Source organism: Paramisgurnus dabryanus, chromosome 9 (assembly GCF_030506205.2).
Source record: "Paramisgurnus dabryanus chromosome 9, PD_genome_1.1, whole genome shotgun sequence".
Taxonomy (NCBI): Eukaryota; Metazoa; Chordata; class Actinopteri; order Cypriniformes; family Cobitidae; genus Paramisgurnus; species Paramisgurnus dabryanus.
Genome location: NC_133345.1, coordinates 16,661,249 through 16,684,828, shown reverse-complemented (window position 1 = coordinate 16,684,828; position 23,580 = coordinate 16,661,249). Strand labels below are relative to the sequence as shown.

Genomic DNA, 23,580 nt, shown 5'->3' with positions numbered 1-23,580 from the left:
TAGGGACCTTTAATGAAACATATGTTAAAGGTGTTTTAAAGAACCATCTAGACAAAAAACGTTTATCTGTGGCATCGTGAAGCACCTTTATTTTTAATATGTCCTCTAGCCTATAGAATAATGTATATTTCTTTAGTTTTTCCATAAGAAAGACTGCAAGTGCAGTTAGCTCGATAAAATATAATTATTTGCAATAACTATATGCAATAAACTTAACGTGTTTATTTTAACGAAGCCATTTATCTATCGATATTTGTTTTTAAATAATTTATACAGCGCCTATGGTCGCTGATGAACGCATATGGTCCGTGTTCCTTTAGCATTCATCTGCCCAATGTAATCAACACCGTGTGATCAATTCAGATTTCACCCACTACATATAATGTTCATCTGCCTATAACCAGCGTTTTTACCAGGCGAAATGTGTATTTGTTAAGCCTTAAGAAATTAGCTTCCTCTAAAATCCAATAAAACATGGATATAATATAATAATTTAAAATTGTAGCTAAATGCAACAAAAATATCATTTTTACTCTGATATGTCTCACACATCTGTATTAATTCACATCTGTATGCATACATTGTAATATTTGTACACTTTTTCTTCACATTTGCTTGTATATTTGTTAGCACGACCTTATGGTACTTTTAGGGGTGGGGATGCTATACAGTAGCTTCAGAATAAGGATCACAGAGAGCCCAACCTAACATTGAACTGTTACATGTATTTGAGCTTCATCTTGGAGTTACAGACCATCTGCCATTGATATGGGTTTCAGGATGGCAGGTCAAGGGTCACTGACTCAGGGTTCAAATGGCAACCAATGGTCACTCCATAGGATCTGGGTGCTCGTTTCACCTTATTTTAGTGCAGATGAGTACATTCTAAATGTTTTGCTTCAAATGAACGTCATGTAAACTCATTCACAAACCCCTACAGCCATGTTTGAATTACAATCCATGCAGGGACTGAAAATTGCCGTGGTAGCATCCAAATGTGGCTTTATGGTAAATTCATAACACACACACACACACACATACACAAACAAACTGAACAGGATCTGAATTATTCAGATTTGGGCACGGAGCAGATACCAGTGCTGTATCTGAACCACAATGCGGTTTCCGAGCAGACCAGAGCTTGTTGATAAATCAGGCTTTGGCCATGATAATCTTTCATCATTAATATTTAATTAACAGGAGGCAGCTCGGTGCCTGCGCTGTATGGAGACTTAATTTAGCAGCTCAGTCCAGCCGTACAGGCACTAGTCTCACACTGACATTTTTTTTTTTTTAAAGAATTTGTGACCAAAATAATTACTGAAAATAAAATGATAAAAATGAAGATGCAACATACAAAGAATCAAATCATAGATAGATCTATAGATAAATTATATACAGTAGATAGACAGACACTAATTGATATATGCATTAGCAGTGCAGACATGTTTTTGTTAACATTGCCAGGGTTATTTTAAAATGCAACGTCTTGGGAGATTAAGTGTGGTGCATGGATGGTAACAGTGTCTGAAAGGTTTCAAAGCCATCTGACTGCCATTTTTAGAAATTGACGCAAGTGATGTGTATAGATCTGTATTGAGCATGACCTTCTTTAGGGATGCTGGTATTTCAAACACTGCTGTAAGCTATGTGTAATGTGTGAGGGATATTATCACACATATATGTTTGTACAGATGACACACACACATATGAATACACACACACTGCTCATATCAAAAGGAAAAAACATAGACATAATTACAATTAATTAGATAGCAATGAAATTAAATAGACACTTTTCCTGTACTTCTCCCGATGCCAAATAATCTTAGCTGTGTGGTCCATATTCATTTTTTTGTATGTCAACATGTGTTATGTTTATTTTCCATCAAATATTATAAGGAAAACATCCAAGATAAAGGTGAGATGTGACATCTAAGCAACATCTGAGCTATTTGATTCTCTCTGTGGACTAGAAGGTCATTAAAACACTTCAAAGTTTCTACTTTGTGGAAAAGAACAATAATCTATTCTTTCTACAAGGCAAACAAGGACGTTTGTCATTTTTCATCCCTTTTCATAGCAAGGCCGAGCACTCTGACAATAGAAGAATTCCTGCGTGCCGAGAGAAGCCCGAAAATCAGCTTTCCAAACAATTACCTGCAAAGCCCCGGAGATAAATTATCACTCGGCTGCTTGCCTGCATGCAGAAACTTTACTGCTGAGAAAACCAGACGCTGATGGATCTGTCATTGGCAACACACGTCCTCGAATTTATGTGTATGTTCTGCCCTGCCCACAGGTGTCTCTGGGCAAATGCTGCTATCAGAGTCCTCATTGTTCTCCATTGTTCAACTAATCTGTGTGTTGGTTAAAGCATTACTAAAACAGCTAGTGGCTGGTAAACACTACTGAGAGGTAAACTTTCCCACTCTCACAAAGAAACATGTTTTGTTAGCTTCATACCCAGTCACAAAATACAGCGTATTTTATCACAACATGTCTTCAAATTAGATTGTTTAGTATTAGTATTTCATCTTATTATGATTAGTTAGGATTAGCTCCAAACAACCTGGAGATACATAAAAGCGGTTTTATGAATGTCAATTACTATAAGCAATGAAGGTATTTTGAAATATTGTATCTTAATACTCTTCAATAGCAATTCATCCCTTTATCGCTTAATATTATTTGATATAATGTATTCCCAGATCTAAAATAATCATCATAGATTTAAAGTGGAATAAATGATAATAAGATCCATGAAAACTGTCGCTCCAGCATCGCTTTGAGACAGAAAGATGTACGTTCCTCTCTGAGACCGAGGCACACATACACAGTTTGTGTGTCTTTGTGCCACAGAGATGTTATTTTCCCCAGAAGGGATGATAAAGCCGATCAATACACACATACCGGCCTGCGGGCTTTCAGTCTACAGTCCACTGAAATATCGAGGTGGACCATCGTGTTTGGATCGGCCCCACCACGGGCGGCTGAGATCTTTCAGAAGAAGCACCTTTAAATGAAGAAAAAACACAGAACTAAAACAAGCAATTGTTTGGCAAACGTAGCCACCTGAGTTTCAAACTCAAAGTTTGTCCTAATCCAATGCACAATAAGACTTGACTGTTAGCATCAGAGTTTGTTTACTGCACTGTTCTGATCTAAGCCCGTCTGACACGGCCTTCAGGTCTGATTCTTCAACATGCTTCGAATGCAACATATCCGTTCAGGTAATTGCATTTGAGAGAAATATGCTTTTGAGAGAGATATGTGTGATGGTAAGTGAAACAGTCCAGTCAGCTTGTTATAGGTGAGCGTGTTTTGGTGTGTAGTATAGCAGTGGGATTAATTTTGTGCTGTTGTATATGACAAGACAAGCACTGCTCCGATTACAGCACACCAGCAGATAGATTTCAAATATATTTGGAATGGAATTGAATATATTTTGGGTTAGTCTGTTTGAATTGAAGATAAAGTCAGGAGGTTTGACATGAAAGAGTTTGAGTTAGAATAGCTTTGGGTTTGATCTGGTTTGTGCAACTTTGAATGTGCTACACTTTTAGGTAAGTTTAAGTATTTAAAGTGAATTTGGAGTTTCAGAAAGTTTTTTTTTTGCTGGTTGGGGTAGGTTTCTGTAATAGTATATATATATATATTTTGTAAATGAAGTTCTGACAGGGTGAGAAGAATCTCCTTCTGCATAGAAGATTGTATTTAGCACTGGAATGACCAACCTGTGGCGTTTCTTTACCAACTAATTTGTTAGTTAGTGTGGTATCATTTATTGTAGACCTGATGCAACTGTACCAGAATGAACAAAAAAATCTCAGCGTGAATCCTCTGTGATTATCTATCATGATGTCATGGCCAATAAAAAGGTAAAACACACACTGAAATGCTGAGCAGGTGAAAGTGGCCCATCTATTTCTTGCTGACCCCGTGGTGCTTCGTCTTTCTGCCAAAACAGTGCTGTCTTCCGATTACACAATTACGGATCTAACAGCACTCGTGAAAATTTTTTAAGTTCTTTAAATTTCAATGCTTTAAAGTCTAGATTTCTAAAATTTTATCTTAGCAAAAAGAGTCACCTTGATTTTGCCAAGTAAGACGTGTTTCTAAAACATCTAGGGTGGCCATTCATGCCAGTTCCGCCGGACACGTCCTGAACAGGATTTCGGGTTCGTTCTCCGGAAGTCGCGTTGCTTGACCGCATACTTCATCGAGGTTCTCACATTTCAGTTAAAATACATGAGAAAATTAAGATTTATTTCTTTTAAAGTCGCCATGAAACGGAAGTAGCGATTGCCTTATTTTCCCCGTGGTGACGTATATCCGAATGAAACGGCTTTTGAGATGAAATAAGGCAGGGCTGGATTTGAATTTGTCGATCGAGATCTGATTGGATCGTTTGAAGTTGGGTCGTGTTGCTAATTGCTAATCACTGCGATCTTCTCCCGGACCCCACCCACCTGCCATACTTTTGACCGGAAGTGAAGAGAGATCGTTTTGAGGAGGGGAGGAGATTTGCATTTTTGATTAAAGATTATGAGCACACACGAATTTTTAAAAAATAATGAAGCTCACAGATAAGTCATTTGTTAATAATACCACACTATTAAAAATACATATATAGTTTTTCATTTCAATTTCATTGCGACTTTAAGACATACAATCATTGTAGTTTCATTCTTACCCTATAATTTAAAGCTTTTCTGAAATTGAACCCCGAAATATTAAACATTGATGACGTATGCGGTCGACCGACGTGACTTCTGGAGAATGCACCCCGAAAACCTGTTCGGGACGTGTCCGGCGGAACTGGCACAAACGGCCACCTTAAAAACATCATTACTAATCTACACCTAACTTACCTCTAAAACCAGAGGGAAAAATAATATAATAAAAACTACTTCTTAGCCTAAATGTTGACTCTAAACCTTTTCTTTTTACAAACAATGTTGATGTTGTGAAATCCTGCTTGGTAAAATTAAGTTGGACTGCATAGTAGGACAATTTGTAACATAAATTAATCAATACTGTGCCTTTAAAGAATTTTTATAAAAAAAATCTCTTAATTGTTTTTGCTTTCGGCTAACACGCAGTCATGAGACTTGCAAGAGCCAATGTTTTACCTACCAACATGGAGCCAGCATGCCGCCATTTTACATCTAGATGTGTTTGCAATGAAACATGACATATTGATAGCTATAAAACGTTTCTCTCACAAACATATTGTTTCACTTCAGAAGGCATGTATTAACACACCGGAATCATGTGGATTCCTTTATCTGATGATGCATGGGCACACAAGCCTGCATGCCATTACAAGGTTAGAAAGAACTTGAATATTATTTAATATAACTGGAAATGTGTTGGGCTGAATAAATTAAGTCATACTGCATACCTAGGATGGCATTAAGGTGAGTAAATGATGGGTAATTATTATTTTTGGGTGAACCATTCCTGTGCCCAGACATTCTCATACAATGACAGTTCAGTGTTTGCGTGTGTAAACAAGCCAGTTACCTCACAGTCTTTCCCTTTCTTTTCATCTCCAATCTTCTCCTCTACCACCTTTAAAGTAATGATAAGCTCTTATCAATGTTGTGTGACGTTGCAGTCAGGGTCGTGACCTCTAAGCTCCGCCTCTAAAGTGTGTTGACTTTTCGGAGAGTTCTCCTGGATCCTTTACCTCAGCTCCAGCCATGGGAAACTCTTGACTCGGCTGAAATCCAAATGATTAGAACTTTCTAGAATTTGTATGCAACACTTGTGTGTGCAAATCATTCATATGTTTCCCAAAAACATTGTTCCAATGAACATTCACAAACAGCATCGCAAACTTATGTGGTTAAAAGCATAGTTTTAGTCTGGCATGCATATTTATACAAAGCACACTCTTGTGTAAAATAAGCAAACTCAATCATTCCAAATATTTATAAATTCAAATGTACATCTTTTAACTTGTCAAGAAATTTAAAGCACTGCTTTTGGGGACACCCCAGAGTGGCGTAAGAAGGAAGTGCGATGAAATGGAAATAAAGAATACAACTTAAAAGCAAAAATAGGAGAAAAGTAGTCGTTAGGTGCCATGTTTGTTATTTACAGCATTAATCATTAATGGGGACATTTCACAAGACTTTTTCAACATGTAAAATAAATCCTTTTGTGTCCATAGAGTACATATGTGAGGTTCTAGCTCAAAATATTATATAGATAATTTATTTTAGCATGTTAAAATTGCCACTTTTTAGGTGTGCACAAAAATGTGCCGTTTTAACGCAAACCCTAAATTGTTGCTTCTTTATATAGCGTAGTACTTAATAATATAATTAAACTGTAACATGGTCACTGTACAATGAAACATCAGTGATAAATTTTATAAAGGGATGTTTTAAATTTTTATGACCAGGCAAGGTACACTGTAAAAAGTTGGATCAACTTAAAAATTACTTCAATTAGTAATTTCTCAAAAATTGAAGTTTCTTCAACTTAAAATTTTCACTTAAAGTTTTTTCCACTTAAACATTTAATTTCACAATTAATTTTATTTATAATATTGTATTAAACCAAAAAAGCCTTGAAACTCCTTTTAAAGGTCTTAATAGAAACTTACAACTCTAAAACTTAAGAAAAAGTATTACTTTATGGTCATTCAGTCTTACTAAAATACAGATATCAAACAATAATATAGGGACGGTTTCCAGGACAGGACTTACAGGACTACAACAAACCACCATCATTGTGATCAGTGTTTGCATTTCATCAGCTCATTTGCATTTTAAATGACACACCCCAAAACGGCACATTTTTGCTCAGGCCTACAAAGTGGCAATTTTAACATGCTATAATAAATTATATATATATGGTATTTTGAGCTAAAACTTCACATACGCACACTGGGGACACCAAAGATCTTTAAAAAATCTCATGATATGACCCCTTTAATGTTTTTTGCCTTATAAAAAATGTGATTAGACCAACCCAGTCTCACCCCATGTCGTCAATATTTGACGACACTTGACCATTCGTCATATGTTGACGCGAAGGGTATACCTTTCGCGTCATTTTTTGACGAACTGGGGACTTCAATACTATTACGTCCGTTGCATTCTCTTTCCTATTTTCTTACCATTTCCGCGTCGGTTTAGGGTTAGATTTACATAATGACATCCCTACCCAAACCTAACTCTCTAACCCCAACGCCAGGTGACAACTGTTTAATTTCGCGTAGACTGTTTAATTTTGCGTAATCTAACCCTAAACCGACGCGGAAATGGTAAGAAAATAGGAAAGAGAATGCAACGGACGTAATAGTATTGAAGTATACGATATGGTCAAGTGTCGTCAAATATTGACGACATGGGGTGAGACTGTGTTAGATTAGACACGTTTAATTTTCTGCATTTGTAAATGTACAAATATTTTATTGATGTTTTAAAGATATTTTGGAGCATCTAACACAGTCAGATCTCATTCAGACATAAACCGGACATTAAAGCATGATGCAATCTGCGTTGAGAACCAATAGTCACAAGACACACAGGAGCCAATGCTATTTCACAATCAAAAATGATGTATCATCTCTTACTCTGTCTGCAGTTTTTGGGTCCGCATGGGTATGTTATTTGTCCTTAATGCCTGAATAGCGTCATGTGTAACATAAATACAATTAATCCTGGCAGATTAAATATGTCATCATAGCAAAAGTATACCCCAGTATTTAATTTCATTAGCTAATATATTAAGTTTAACCTGCTGCCAGAGGTGTTAATTTAGTAAACGCTAAATCTGTTGGTTTTTGGGGGAATGGACAAAAAAACCTAAACAATTATCTGGGTTGGAGGATAGATAGTGTTTTTTGTAAACCATGTCTGGAAAAATCCAATATTTCTAGGATCTCAACAGGCATTCTTTGCATATTTTTTCCATAAAAATTCCTTGAGAATCTTAATTAGTCTTTATTTCATTATTAACACAGGATGATAAAGAGCAAAAGATCAAGTATGAAACAGAAGAGACTGTATAAGAAAGACAAAGACAAAGTGTCTGAAAACAGGCTTGAGTGAAAACAATCAGGTCTATATAACTGACTCTTTCTGGTCCTTACAGAGTGAAATTAAATCATCGCAGCACAGCTCAGAGACGCTGAAGGGCCGTAATACAGTAATCTACTGCGTTTACAGCGACCCAGAGAAAAATGATAAGACATTATTTGCAATCAGAAAAATGAGACCGAAGCAAAGAAAGTGAGATACCTGCTCCCAGAGACACAAGAGATGAGAGACCTTCTGATTTACAACATCGCTGAACATAAAATGACCTCTCATTACATTTTACCATCTCACACTGTTTCCCACAAGGGCCCATTCCAGCACTCACACGCCCCACTATATGAGAAGACTTAAACTGGCCCTCTTCAAATGAGAGACTGTTTATGACATTTTTCCATAAAAACATAGAGCGATATTGGGTGTGTAGTAAAGTGTATGCTATTAGTAAATGTGTGTGTCTGTTTGTCCATATATTTGTGTGTGCGTGTGTGTAGAGATAAAGTGACTTCTGCCCTTATGATAGCATCTTTAAAATGGACAGCTGGTCACCCTGCTGCCCGATGACCTCTGGGATCAAGGTCATTGACCAGACCATAAGACCAGAATGGACACGCACACACACACACTGACCAACGGCACTGCGGCCATGAACAGATGTAGTTTGCTGAAAGCGTCTACAACAATGAAATCATTTACTGTAAACACGATCATGCAGTCATAAATCAGGATGCATATTGTATGTGATGCTGGTTAAATGCTTAGAGTCACATTTCAACAGCAAAAACTGATTATATTTAGCTTAAATAAAATCACCAGAAAATAATGTATGATTGAAATATGAACATCGTAATCAACATTAAGACAAAAATGAAAATTTTCAAATGTACTATGGTTATACTTAGCCTATTTATTAATAATCAATAAAGTTATTAATGAATACAATCAATTTTATTTTCTAACGTAGTAATTCACAATACAATTAAAACAGGCTTCAGTTTCTTAAAAAGCATGGTAACCCTAAATCACTATGAGTTTTCCAGTATTCTGTGTTGTTGTGAGTCAGGTCTATGTGTGCTATGATGGCTTTTCTCAGCTGCCATGCTGATTGGTGCGTTCCAGTCACTGATGGCAGGTTTTAAGAGATGCTGTTGACTTGTGGGACTAGCATGTTTTCATCAGTGTAATGGGGTGCGTGACTAACTGTATGTGTGTGTGTGTGTGGGGAGAGAGAGAGGGAGAGAGAGAGAGAGAGAGAGAGAGAGAGAGAGAGACAGAGAGACAGAGAGAGAGAGAGAGAGAGAGAGAGAGAGAGAGAGAGAGAGAGAGACAGAGAGACAGAGAGACAGAGAGAGAGAGAGAGAGAGAGAGAGAGAGAGAGAGACTTTTTTTTGACTTTTAACACAATTTATTAAATCGTTAAGTTAGGAACATAATTTACTTGCACTCAATCACCTCATCATATAAAACTCGATTCATAATGCATCCACCCATACATAATCACACATATACATATCTCCATATATACACACATATAAAATGTGTAGGCAATTTCAAAGACTAACAAATATTACCAATTAAACAGTATATCTCCATTTTCAGCAAGCGACAATAACGCCCCATTTATACACCATTTAAGTTCAAATTCAAGTAGGTTATCAGTCAGTTGGAAAAACCTGTGCTCTACTTTTACTCTGGATTCAACCAATGCGGTGAATAACTCAAGAAGGTTCACATTATTCCCCTCAGCCGCTAGTCTGCCAGATTTCCAAATGGCCAGCTTTGCTTGTCCAGTTAGGAAATTGGCTAAAGTACATTGCTGTTTAAGCGCCCTTGAGTATCTGGGGCCAAAAATAAACAGACTTATATCAAAGACAAACCCCAAAACATTAAGTATTTTTCCTACAGCTGAAAACAGTGGAATCAATCTGGGGCACTCAGAAAACGCATGAAAGACAGTTTCAGGTGCCGAACAGAAGCAGCAATTTGGTAAAACATTCATGTTGAATTTAGACACATGGGTATTGGTGGGCAGTATACAATGCAATACCCTCCACTGTAGGTCTCCTGACCGCTTGGGTAGGGGACCCTTGTAAAAAAGCCTCCATGATGGAGAAAGACCAGCTGGAATCATTAAAAAGGATCTCCATTTTGAATCGTCTCTGTCCATTATCCCCTTAAAATACTTGACCTTAACACAAGTCTGATAAAGTTCTTTTTTACCGGCCTCTTGAAAATCAATTTCATGTAAATGCTTAAACGTGAGCAGTTTTCCCTCTCTTTCATCACCCGACGGAACATTAGGGGACACAGTTAGCTTAGGAAAGGTGCATTTAAAAGGGGCTCCCGACAGTGCACCGTTAATAAAAAGGAAAAGAGTGGCAGGAAGGGCTGTTTTCAGTTCATCAGTTATCTGCTTTATCATCCTCGCAGATTTAAAGCCTGTCTGTCTACAGATTGTCTCTGCCGACCTCCATGTTTTGGAGGAAAGGTTAACCAGATCAGACACCTTGGACAACCCTTTTTCCATGAAGGTGTTGACAACAGTGTTAGATGTACAAGTATAGTCACTTAAAAGAAGGTTAAAGAACAGAGGTTCATTAAGTCCATAGTGGTGGTTTTCATTTCTGTGCAGTTTGAAAACTGACCAAGAGTCTAGAACAGAGGCATAAAATTTGACATCAGATGTAAACACCTTACCATGATAAGACATTAAAAACAAATGTTTGTCCAACCCAAACCCACCAAAAGATCTAAGGAGGGCCATGCCAAATGACACCCAAGGTCTAAATTCTACTGGGTAGAGTAGATTTTGCGCAGCTTTTAGCCTCATTGCTTCGACTTTTGCTGCAAGATCAATCAGGCCTTGACCTCCCTCATTTACTGGCAGGTAAAGAATTACAGGGGGCGTCCAATGAAAACCATTCCAGAAGAAATTAACAAATACTTTTTGTAAGCGTTGTAACAGATCTTTAGGTGGATTGAGCACGTTTAACTTATGCCACATCATTGAGGCTGCCAAATTGTTAATCACTAGTACCCTTCCTCTGTAAGACAACTGTGGGCGAATCCACTCCCATTTGTGTAAACGTCCAACCACTTTATCATAGATACCATCCCAGTTTTTCTGCATATACAGTTCTGATCCAAGAAAAACTCCTAAAATTTTAATGCCTTCCAAACTCCATGAGCAGTTTTGAGGAAGTGCTGGAGGCCCTCCATCTACCCAATCGCCTAGCAAAAAGGCAGCGCTCTTTTGCCAATTAATGCGGGAGGAGGAAGCTTTCTGAAAAACCTCAAGGGATTTCTCTAGTTCTCTAACATCCTCAAGAGACCTAATAAAGATGGTAACATCGTCAGCATAGGCAGTGAGTCTAACAGTTACTGGCTCTTCATTGAATGGACACACTGTTGTTAAGCCACCCAACCTGTTCCTTAATGTTACCAGTAGAGGTTCAATGGCAATTGCATATAAAATACCTGAGAGACCACACCCCTGTCTTATACCTCTGTTCACTTTAAAAGGCTTTGTAAGAGAACCATTAATTTTTAACATGCTATAGACATCTGTGTACAGCAGTTTAACATAAGTAATAAAAGGGGTGCCAAAACCAAACGCCTCAAGGCATTTAAAGAGAAAACCATGATCAACCCGGTCGAAGGCTTTCTCCTGGTCTAGAGAAACAAGGCCAATATCCAGATTGTGTACTTTGGCATAAGAAATCAGGTCTCGAATCAGGAAAAGATTATCAAAAATAGTGCGGCCAGGAATGCAATATGACTGGTCCGCATGAATCACAGATGATATGCAGAGTTTAATCCGATTGGTTAGAGTCTTCGAGAAGATCTTGTAGTCTGTACCCAGTAATGAAACTGGACGCCAGCATTTGATATCCTCTAGGTCGCCCTTTTTAGGAAGTAGAGTGATCACAGCCCTCCTTAGACTCACTGGTAAGATGCCATTTTCTATACTTTCCTTGAAAACAAGAAGCAGATCATTTCCGATGACTGACCAGAATCGTTTGTAGAATTCTGCATTTAATCCATCCAAGCCAGGGGCTTTACCAGGAGACAAGTCTTGGACAGCTGAGGATAGTTCTTCCAAAGTCAGTGGTTTATCAAGCTTTAGTTTTTCTCCTCCTGAGAGCTGAGGTAGATCTTGGAGGAGTAGATCAGCCATTTCCTCCTCACAGGGATCAGCAGTGTAAAGATTATCATAAAAAGATCGTGCATGAGAAAGTATTCTTTGACTGTCGGTAGTTTTCCCCCCCTCAGGGAGCTTTAGGGGCCAGTCACACCAATAGCGTTTATGGCAGTTGCAGGCGCCTTTTTTGAATGATATTCTATGGGCAGGGCGCGTTTGCGCGCTGTTTATGCGCGCCGAGCGCCTTGCGGTTTTTTGCCGCCTGCCGCGCACGCGTTTATGAAGGAGCGCTGAGAGCGGAGAAGCGCCTGACGTCATTCGTGTCTTTCCATTGTCCAATCGAATGAGGGGAGAGGCGGGCCTTACGTTGTGGTGAGGGAAGTTAACAGTTGCTTTGAAGAACCGGACACCACTCGCTCACTCTCTCCTGTGTGTTTGTGCACCTCTCACCCTCAAACAAGGTCAGAGCAAGCGTCCTCTTTTTAAAGTTTCTGCTAATATGACAGTTAACAGCAAAAGAGCGCTCACGCTTCAATATTTGATTGACAAGACAGCTGACTCGGTGGTTGCTTAGCAATATGAAAAGCCGCGTCGCACTGCTCTTTTTTTTAAAAAGGCAGTGCGTCGCGCCTTGCGTTTGCAAGCGTTTAAAGCGCTTTTGGTGTGACTGCAGCCTTAGGCAGCTTAAAATTTTCTTGTCCACAGTCTTTTTTTCTAGTTTAAAGAAAAAGGATGTAGGAGCGTCCATGTTGTTGGCAGTTAAAAATCTTGCACGAATTAGAGCTTCCTGGGCTCGTTCCTCCAGAAGGCTCCGCAAAAGAAATTTATTTCGTTCCAGAGTCTCATTGATCTCTGCACTGTCCCCTTCAGTATTAAAGCGTAGGATCTCTTGCTCTAGCTGTGCCATCTCCTTATGCAGGGTATTCCTAGTGTAAGCCGAGAAGTTCTGGCAAAGCACCTTAATGTGGACTTTACCGATGTCCCACCACTGACTTAGTGACTTATACTGTTTTTTCCTCTCTCTCCACATCTCCCAGAAATAAGTGAAAGCGTTAACAAAGTTTTGATCTAAAAGCAACTGATTATTGAATTTCCAATAAGTGTGCTTGTAAGTGTTTTCAGCAGTGGTAACGTCAACAGATACTAGATGGTGATCAGATAGACCAGTAGGAAAAATAGAACAGTTATAAAATTTGTCTCTTGTGCATCTTTGTACGTAAATTCTGTCTAATCTAGCCCCAGATATCATATTAGTATTCACTTTCATCCAAGTATATTGTCTAGCCAGTGGAAAAGATTCTCTCCAGACATCTACAAGGTCATGATATGTGACCAAAGACCTAAGCATATCAGCAGACTGTTTATGTGGTTCCATATGATTCCTATCCAGAGTGTGGTTTAGTGTGCAATTAAAATCCCCAGCCAAAACAACAATCCTGTTGCTAGAGACATCACTGAGAGCGGTTTTAAGCTTTTCAAAGAAGGAAACACGCTCAGACCCAATATTAGGAGCATACACGTTAAAAAAGGAAAAATCTAATCCATGAACTATCACATCAACTCTCAGCATTCTACCTGGGACTAATTCAATAATGTTCACAGGCTGTTCTTTAAATTCAGGTGCCAGCAGAATAGCGACCCCTGCACTCAGAGAGGTGCCATGACTTAAAAAAGTTTGTCCTTTCCATTCACTTAACCACAGTACCTGATTATCAGCATCTGTATGAGTTTCTTGCAAAAACACTATACTTTCACCTTTTAAAGTCACATAGTCAAAAAGACTAGCCCTTTTAATAGCATTACGACACCCATTAATGTTTAAAGAACTAAATCTCAAAGGTGCCATAAAGGTAAAAATAAGAAAACTCAGTAAATATAAGCTGTAAAAACCTCTCCAAAAAGACAAATCCATATCTACTTTTTAACATGGGTGTTCAAAACACTTCTAACACTGCTAAGGAGCTTTTTCAGACGATACCGTTTAGGTTTGTCGAGCTCATCGAACGACGCCCCTTTCATTGCCATTGTACCCGATACCACAAACAGTTTTAAATCAGGAAAATAATTTTCAATTTTCGGTTTGCGGAGTCCCTTTGTGGTGTCCAAAAAATGATTAATTTCTTTGACAGAATAAAGTTTTGACTTACCACCAGAGGCAGGCTCAGAATCAGTCACATCATAATCACCCATTTCAATATCGTCGTAATCTTTATCAGAATCTTCCGTCTGTAACTTAGATTCCGTGAGTTCTTGTGAGGAAATAAATTCTTGGCTTTGGCTTAACTGGTCATCCGCAGCCGTTTTGTCCATTTGAATTTGATTTTCAACACAGATCGAATCAGCATTAGATACAGCCTGCAACCGCGCCTGTATAAGCCCCGTTTCTGCCTGCGGAACAGCGGGCGTGTGACTTGGGCCAGCCGCCTCTTCAGAAGGCTCCACCGGGCCGACTTTAGAGGTAGCCACCCCCGGTCTCCCTTCGGGCGATTCATCCGGCACAGAGATCGCTCCGGCCGGCTGGGGTTGTACTTCCACAGCGGCCGCAGCAACATCCACACCTGAAGCCCTCCCGCTGTTCTCTGCATCCGCAGCTGGAGCCGCAACAGCACCTGCCGGCTTGTTCCGATTCGGACAAGTTTGTCTTACATGCCCAAAACTACCACACACGAAACATTTCATGGATTCAGAACTAATAAAAATAGTATAGTCCTTTCCATCAAAACTTAATTTCGCCGACAGGTTTAGAGGATCACTTTGGTTATTTAAGATCATAAAAGCCTGTCGCCGAAAAGACATTACGTGCTTTATTTCGGCGTTTTTGCAACCGAGCGGGATCATCTTTATAGGACTTATTATTTTACCATACCTCTGGAGTAATTGTTCTAATGCTTCATTTTTGATGAAAGGAGGTACATTAGAGAAAACAACCTTTTTAGATGGGCTCGACAATGGCAAAACGGGCACAAAGGAATCTTTGATAGTTAATCCACTTTCAATCAATTCATCTACCATTTGACTTTCACTGAGAAAGAAAACGATAGCCTTGTTCATGCGTGAGGCAGACTGAATATTATTGCCCCCAACCACCGCACTTACGGCTATCAAACAGTCTTCTACCGACACATCAGCATCAGGCATACATTTGCATCCATGCCTGAGTGTCAACTGCGAGAAATCTCTCGCATCCATTATCCTAGATCACTGACCGAAGTCAGTGATAACTACCTCACCTAACTTACAACCTATAACTAAAGAAAAAATAAATAAATAATTGTTAAGTAAGAAGAAGAAAGAAAATCTCACTCAGACAGAGCCCTCGCTCACGCCAACCTGCTCCTTCCACTCACTCCCAGCATGCACTCGTGAGAGAGAGAGAGAGAGAGAGAGAGAGAGAGAGGGGTTGCTGGCAGCTCAGATAATGCAGGACTATCTTTGACAGGTTCGCAGCTTTGTGAAGTTCAACTCAAACATTACTTCAGCATCTTATACCAGTCATGAGCCCTTAACTGGTCATTCACATATGATACAGACTGTTTACACAACAAACGAAGAAGAAACAGCAACTTGTTGTGCGACTAATGTTGCAGTTTGAGTTAAATCACTCCTCAACTTGGCCATTCTTTATTTTCACTGTTGCAAATGGAAATACCTATGACGCAGTTTTTTTACCTGACGGGAGGGGTTCTGATGGACCAATCACAGCGCTTGCGGTCCGTGTAGATCTGACGCGTTGTTAAAATTTTAACGAGGTGTACGTCAGGCTACGCAGAACTATGCACAGGCTACGGATAGCCTATGCCCTATAGCTACGGCGTAGAACTTACGCACGACTATAAATCAGGCTTTATAGTCCAGCCTGGTCTCACTGTTAATACGTAGAAGTTACACGTAACTTTAAAAAACAAAAAACATATTTTTTGTACTTTTAAATACAGTAGATGCTAAAATGTACAATGTAAATCTAATAACATTTAAACATAGCATTATTACGTTTTTACAGCTAAAAAAACATAAAACATTTACATATCTTTCATTCCATAAAGAGATTTTAAGCCACAGTCCTATACAAAACAGTTTATTAAAATCATGTTACTTTACTGTAACAAAATGCATAACAGACAGACAAGTGTAAATGCAACAACGTATTTATTGTGGCGCATTTTCTAAAATTTCAAACATACACCGAAATTGACGCAAATATGTCACGTGGCAAGCAAAGAGCCATTGAGCTTTTGATATCACTGCCGTAAAGCAATGTGTCGTAAAGCTTCTTGAGGCGCGATATTTGAATTCAAATTTATATTAGCCTATAATGAACACGCAATCTGACTTTACATTTGCTGATGAGAACTCGGATCAAGATCACCGGATAAAGGGCTGAATTTGGATCTGTTCCTCGCAATTGTATGAATTTTAAAGATGTGGATTACAAAATAATTTGGTGTAATTATTGCTTAGTAGTAATAGTAACGTATAAAGACGGCATAGGAGAAAACACGTTTTTGTGTGTCATGAATATCATAATCATTTCATTAGATAAATGGGTAAACTGTCTTAAATAAATAAGTCAGAAAATATGACGTCATTATTATGAGTAAGAAACGCAAATTTATGAATAGGAATGACTTACATACAAATTTGTACATTTGTAAAGCTGTAAATACGTAAATGAGCATTGTACAACCACACTGAAACGTAAAAATACACACATATTTTCAGGAGATCACATTGCAGCGTCACGAAAAATTCGATTAATTTATTTGTGTCCATGGCACGAAATTAAGCTTTTTTGGTGCCTTGAGCACAAATGCCTTTTCGTGTCATTTCATCTATTGTTTTCAAATGTTTTTCCATTTTTTAAATCATTGTCGCTTGGGGTTGGGGTTAGATTTGGGTTAGGATGTACTTTAATGTAGTGGTTTCTACATATTTTTCTGTTGCTTTTAAAAGTTGGGGTTAGAGTTGGGGTTAGGATGTCTAAAAATGTAACAGAAAGTGTTTCTAACCACAACCCCAAGCAACAATGGTGAAAAAATAGGAAAAAATTAGGAGAAAACAATACATAAAATGAATCGAAAAAGACATTCATGCTCAAGGCACGAATAAAGCTTAATTTTGTCAAATGGGAATGATGGGAAATGTACAAAATGGCAGCCTACCATCTGAAGGAAGCAGCCTTAAAGTTTTGCCTCTATAACAGAAATGAACACCAGGAACAAAGGCAGGGAACATAACTGATGCGTCTAGGATGTGAAAATAAAGGACAAATAAAACAGCAAAGTGAAGTCCAACCTGGTTAACTACAAACCTGCAAGGAGATTCAAGAGTAATTCGGTGAAATGTTGAATCAATAAATGTCAATTTATTGGCATAACAATGCCACATGTTAACGAACTGTTATGATCCAAACCTGAAGCCATTTTTGCCTTTATAGATAATAGAATGATAATATAATAACAGAAACAATAGATATCCTTCAGCCTGCAATTCACATAACTTACTGCTTTTGGATTAATGCATTTAAATAATAAACATGAAAAAAGGCATCATGAAGCAAGAAAAGATAAAGGACTGTGTGTCGTTCGTGCACGGCTTTCGCAGAATGTGTTTGTCAGAGAGACCTCAGAAATTATTACTATTGATTTCTATCCTTGAGACGTGGAAATGTTACCAGATGGCTTCAGGACGATTGCGGCACAAACCTACGATTTGTTCATAGGCTAAAGGAGGCACAGCCCGTGAAATTCATCCATATTCTTTTAATGTGACAGGAAGTGTGCATCTCTAAAAAACACAAACATTACGCATATTCTGTGGTTTTGTTATTTTCTCAGGTGTGCTCACCATGAGCTGCCGGTCAAACGTTTGCGTCTTATTTCAGAGGTTCCCGCGCTGCATTGCCATGTGCCAAGTCCTCCGCTTGCAGTATTCAAATTACAGCAACAATTCAATAAAAATTAAGTCTGCAAACTGGCTCTGGGTATGAATTACACCGAGACACAATCTGGCAACTTCGAAACCCTCCCATGTGGTCGGAAGCGCTATTGATTTCAATACTTGCATGATTTCAATATTGATTAGAAGATACTAAACTCAGCTGAGTGCAAGAGATATCAAGTATGTGACATGCATGTGGTATTCACAGCATAGCCTGACATACAAACTTATTTCAATATACACTCTCAGAAATAAAGGTACAGAATTGTCACTGTGACAGTACCCTCTCAATAAGGTACACCTTTGTACCCAAAGAATGCATATTAGTACTTCAAAGATACATATTTGTACCTAAATGGTACATATTAGGACCTTTTTAAAGGATACTGCACCAGTGACAAGTTTGTACCTTTATTTTTGACAGTGTCAAGGCTTTGAACCGGTTTATGGAACGAAAACAAGAAACTTGTGGCACACTTCCGCAACTTATAAAACCAGGAAGTAGCGCCACACGTGAAAGAGAAAGAACTCTGTGTATGTTTTAAAGATCGCTCTGCATCTGATCTCTATCAAAAGTCCTTCACAAAAATGGAATTATCTCAGCTTTTTGCTCAAAAAAATTGGGTGTTTTTGAAGAAACCTACCTATATTTGAGAGGTGATAAAAAGAGAACTAATGAAGGTAGGATGAAACAGTTTTTTGGGGGTTTTTTGAAAGCAAAAAAAGCCTGTTCTTTCATTTGATATTTGATCGTTTGTTTATATATATAAAGAAGAACATTTTGTGGAAGGCATTAAACTTTTGTTAAAATCATGAAAAATGCTGGCGCTGGCTGGCAACTTTTTTTTTAAACGCTGGCGGGGAAAGAGTTAAAATACATCTGGCGAATAAAGCACTGAAAAAGAACGTAATTTTCACTTTATGTGGAGCGACTGTTTATGCTGCATCTTCTTCCCGAAACGCCGTTTGGAATTCGTTCCTTCGTCGGTGTGTGCGCGCGTTTAAGTGCACTCAAAAGTGCATACACGGAAAGACGCGTTTCAAAAAGCAAGCGAACAATCTTTCTGTTCTTGACAGGACTCGAAAGGTTCTCCAAATACCACAGTATTCTTTTTCTAATAAAAACATTTGTTTAAGTTGCTTGCCAATAAACGAAATGGCAGAAATTGTCCTTGTCTTAATTCATGTATAATGAATTATACATGAATTATACAAAACTCAGGTAGGATATGACGGATCCATATGATTGTGTAGTTTCTGATCCTAAAATCTTCAAATCACAGCAGTAACGAAGTCTTACAAGACCAGTTTTTTTTAAACATCCATTGTCCAGTTTTGGAGAGCCTGTACCCACCGTGGCCTCACCTATATAGTACATCCTGTAAAGCAATGAGCGATTGAAAAAGGCTTTTAAGATCTTTAAACACTACAACCAGAGAAAACCACCGGCTTAATAATAAACACCTTCCTCATTGGGGACAATAAAAGCGATATATGATGTTAATAAAAAACACAAAGTCTGGTTCAGTTAGATTAGTTATGTGAGGCGATGAGGTCAGTTTGTGTATTTTTAAGGTGTGCATCGTCCTGTCGCTCTATGACATATGAAGTGCACTGACCGGCCGGGTCGATTGTGCTGTGACTTAGTCCTGCATCACTGGACCTTGAGCTTTGAGACTGTGATTAAGAATTCTATTGTAGCTTCTGCACCAGCGTTCACCACAACATATATGAGATATTCGGCTCGCCCTCCCCCTCTGTTGTCAAAGAACAGTTTTCTTTGTTTCCACAGAGCCATGATTCTGTCAAAATCCCAGCGAGAGAAGGAAAGGGAGGAAAAATCAATCGCTCTCCATACTACACTGTGTGCCTCTGGCCAGAGAGCGAGAGAGGGAGAGAGAGGAAAAGAGGAACAGGGGAACACATCGAGAAAAAGAAAGAGGGGATATAGAAACATTTTACTGTTCACCCCTGACAAAATAACGTACATGAGCGTGAGTGTGTGAGTGAGTTTGGCACCGTTAGAAAGAACCATCCATCTTCCATGGCATCACTTCACCTGTCTAAATCATCGTGTCTGCCCGCGGGCCAGGATCACACACTCTCTCTCTATCTTACACACACACACAGCTGACTGTACACACCTTTCACAGTATCTTATAAAACTATCTGATCTACCTTTCAATCTATGATAAGGCATCACGGCATCAAGTTAGGCTTAGCTGCTTCCTCATTTACCTTACTGCAGATGGCTCAGAGCTCTGCAAAAAACACAACAGTTAAACTTCACATGTGATAGTCGCACAGTTTATTAGAAGTCAGAAACCCTAACCTAATCCTGACCCCAACCATAGCCTTAATAGCAGCAAATGTAAATCTTAAGTTTATCAACAGTGTTACGCTTCAGTTGTATATGTGTGAGTTTAAAGGTCTGTTTACACAGTAGTGTATCCCATAGCTTATCCAATCAGCTTCATTCAGAGGTAAAGATCTTACAACTGTGGATTAGTAAAATATCATTCATAAGGAAGTTGGGGACAGGAGCGGGTGCAATGTATTGGGATAGGGATCAGGAATGAGCCATATTTAATCTGGCATTGTCTATGAGCAGCATGGCTCAAGGATTATTCCATTTTCTTAAAAAAAATCCAGATAATTTACTCACCACCATGTCATCCAACATGTTGATGTCTTTCTTTGTTCAGTCGAGAAGAAATTAGGTTTTTTGAGGAAAACATTGCAGGATTTTTCTCATTTTAATGGACTTTAATAGAGCCCAACACTTAACAGTTTTAATGCAGTTTAAGATAGCAGTTTCAAAGGACTCTAAAGGATCCCAAACGAGGCATAAGGGTCTTATCTAGCGAAACGATTGTCATTTTTGACATCATCCGTGACCTCTTGACGTGATGACGTATTGCATGAGGTCGCGCTGGCGCGTCACAGGACTGGAGATAGACGAGAAGTTGTGGTTTAAAAGTGCATTTTTTTCTTGTCAAAAATGACAATCGTTTCGCTAGATAAGACCCTTATGCCTCGTTTGAGATCGTTTAGAGTCCTTTGAAACTGCAATTTTAAACTGCATTAAAACTGTTAAAGGAACAGTATGTAGGATTGTGGCCAAAACTGGTATTGCAATCACAAAACTTGTGGCTAAAACTGGTACTGCAATCACACAACTGGTGGCCAATACACAAAATGACAACATAAACATCAGTTGAGGGCTGCAACTCCACTTTTTAAATGATAATATCCTGGCCAGACCGCTGTTGTCAGTGATATAAGTATTTGAAATGAAATTTATTTCTTAATGTCTAGTGACATATCAGGGCCATTTTATTATTCATTGATATCAATTTCTTACATACTGTTCCTTTAAGTGTTGGGGTCCAATAAAGTCCATTAAAATGAGAAAAATCCTGGAATGTTTTCCAAAAAAAACCACAATTTCTTCTCGACTGAACAAAGAAAGACATCGACATTTTGGATGACATGGGGGTGAGTAAATTATCTGGATTTTTTTTTAAAGAAAATAGACTAATCCTTTAAGGGCTCATTATAGTTGTGTGTACAGCCTATGGCGTAGCTATGATGGTGTCAGCAAAGCGTCTGTTTTCATATATACTTCTGCGTCGTCGTCTGCATCAATGTGGAAACATACATGCAGACCTCTGGTAGGCAGAATTTATGTGTATACAGCCGTCAATGACTACGCACGACTTTAAATTGGACTTTACAGTATATTCATACGGAGCATCAGCGTTAACGCTTGATGGAGGGCGTGTCTGAAGGGGACACATGCTCCTCTGTTCTCCAATCTTGCATAAACATAATTTTGGGTCTTTAAGGGGCAAATTACATGAAATTGTTTTTCTAGTCACCTAATTTAATTAAAATAATCATTTAAACTCAATCCAAATCTGTGTGGCGCATATAATGAATGGATTAGTTAGACTGTGGGTGTTGTACTGTATAAGATTAATATAAAGGGTTAACTCAAATGAAACCTTACTATTTTGCCTCAAATATTTTTTTCAGACCCTCTAAGGTTCCAGCACAACATTCAGTTGTCCCCCACAGCCAACGACCCTAAAACTACTCTCGGCTTTGTTGTACAAATACTTCACGGTGATTCTCCTGAGTCTGAAGGCTAAAGAAAAAGTCTTTCACAACTTCAGCGCTACGGCTCAGGTCTCGGTGTTGGTGAACAAATTCACACGTTCAATAAAACTTTGCCAACAGCTCTAATGATAAAAGCAAACAGGTACGCAGGGGCCTTAAAGGCACGTGAAGAGTGCTCTTCTGTCCGGCCCTCTTCATCTCAGGCTGCTAAGAGCCATTAGGTCTCTTATCTCAGCTCCTCGCCTCTCAAAACACTCTTCTGTCTGTTTCAGGCCCTCTCCACACTTCTCTCCATCTTCTGCCCTCTCCAAACGCTCCTTCAGGCTTTTAAGACGAGTCTCCGTCCTTCTCCAAGGCCTCGGAGTCGATGCGGCAGAAACGCAGCGGTACAAAGAAGAAACCCCAAGACACGGCATTCATGTGGCCCTTTTCTCCACATCCACGTGAAGGGCTCTTCAGCGCACGACACAGACATAATGTGAGAGCGGAGCATTAAGAAAGTCTCTTTCATTAAAGGAGGAAGATTCGGAAAGAGGGACGAGAGCGAAATGGCCTTTTATGTTTCTTTACGTCTGTGTTCTTCCTGATGAAAAAGTTGAAGAAGAGGAATCCTTCATGTTTTTAAAGAGGGCCATTTCTGTGTCAGACCTTTGAACTCTCAAACATCAGGAACAGACAACAAAATAGACAGAGTATCGTTAAAAGAGGAAGAATCAATATTTATTTCACTTTTCTCAATGGCGATTTTCAATCCTTTTATTAGGTATAGCTATGCAGGTAAATCTACTGCTCATACACAGCTCAGTTGAGTTCGTCTTTCATGTAACAGATGTTTTTACAATAAATAACATGCAAGTATTTATTATAAGTATGGTTAGCATAGTTTGGATTATCGGTGCTTTAAATTTGAGAAATGTTTCATTTAGAGATCTCTGACTTTTGAGTATAGTCATGAAATCTTTTCCTTTACTTGAAAAATTCATAAAGAGAGTTGGAGACTCAATATGTTGAATTGCATCATCAGTCTGGATGCTTTTCGCTCGAAACGCATTAAAAATCAAATGTATAAATATACATACAGTGTATACATAAATTTAATACAACAATCTTACTTCATTTTAATATAAAATAAATATCTTTTAATTTAAAATAATATTTAAAAGTTCTACCAAATCGTGCATACAGTATTAATACTTTTTCTTATTTTTTTTATAACATTTCTCACTTAACAACATTATTTAATAACTCAATTTGATAGAAACATTTCTTAAGTGAGACGTTTTCGAGTGCAAAGCAGTTTGATATTGGAAAATATCTCAGGAA

At 38.5% G+C, this 23,580-nt stretch overlaps 1 long non-coding RNA gene across 1 annotated transcript; it reads left to right on the top strand.

Annotated features, from left to right (window-relative positions):
* Nucleotides 1–3,068: 3,068 nt before the first annotated feature.
* On the top strand, nucleotides 3,069–23,058 carry LOC141282538 (uncharacterized). Its single transcript, XR_012337268.1, has 3 exons — nucleotides 3,069–3,233; nucleotides 22,174–22,399; nucleotides 22,530–23,058. It is a non-coding gene; the product is annotated as an uncharacterized lncRNA (long non-coding RNA).
* Nucleotides 23,059–23,580: the final 522 nt, after the last annotated feature.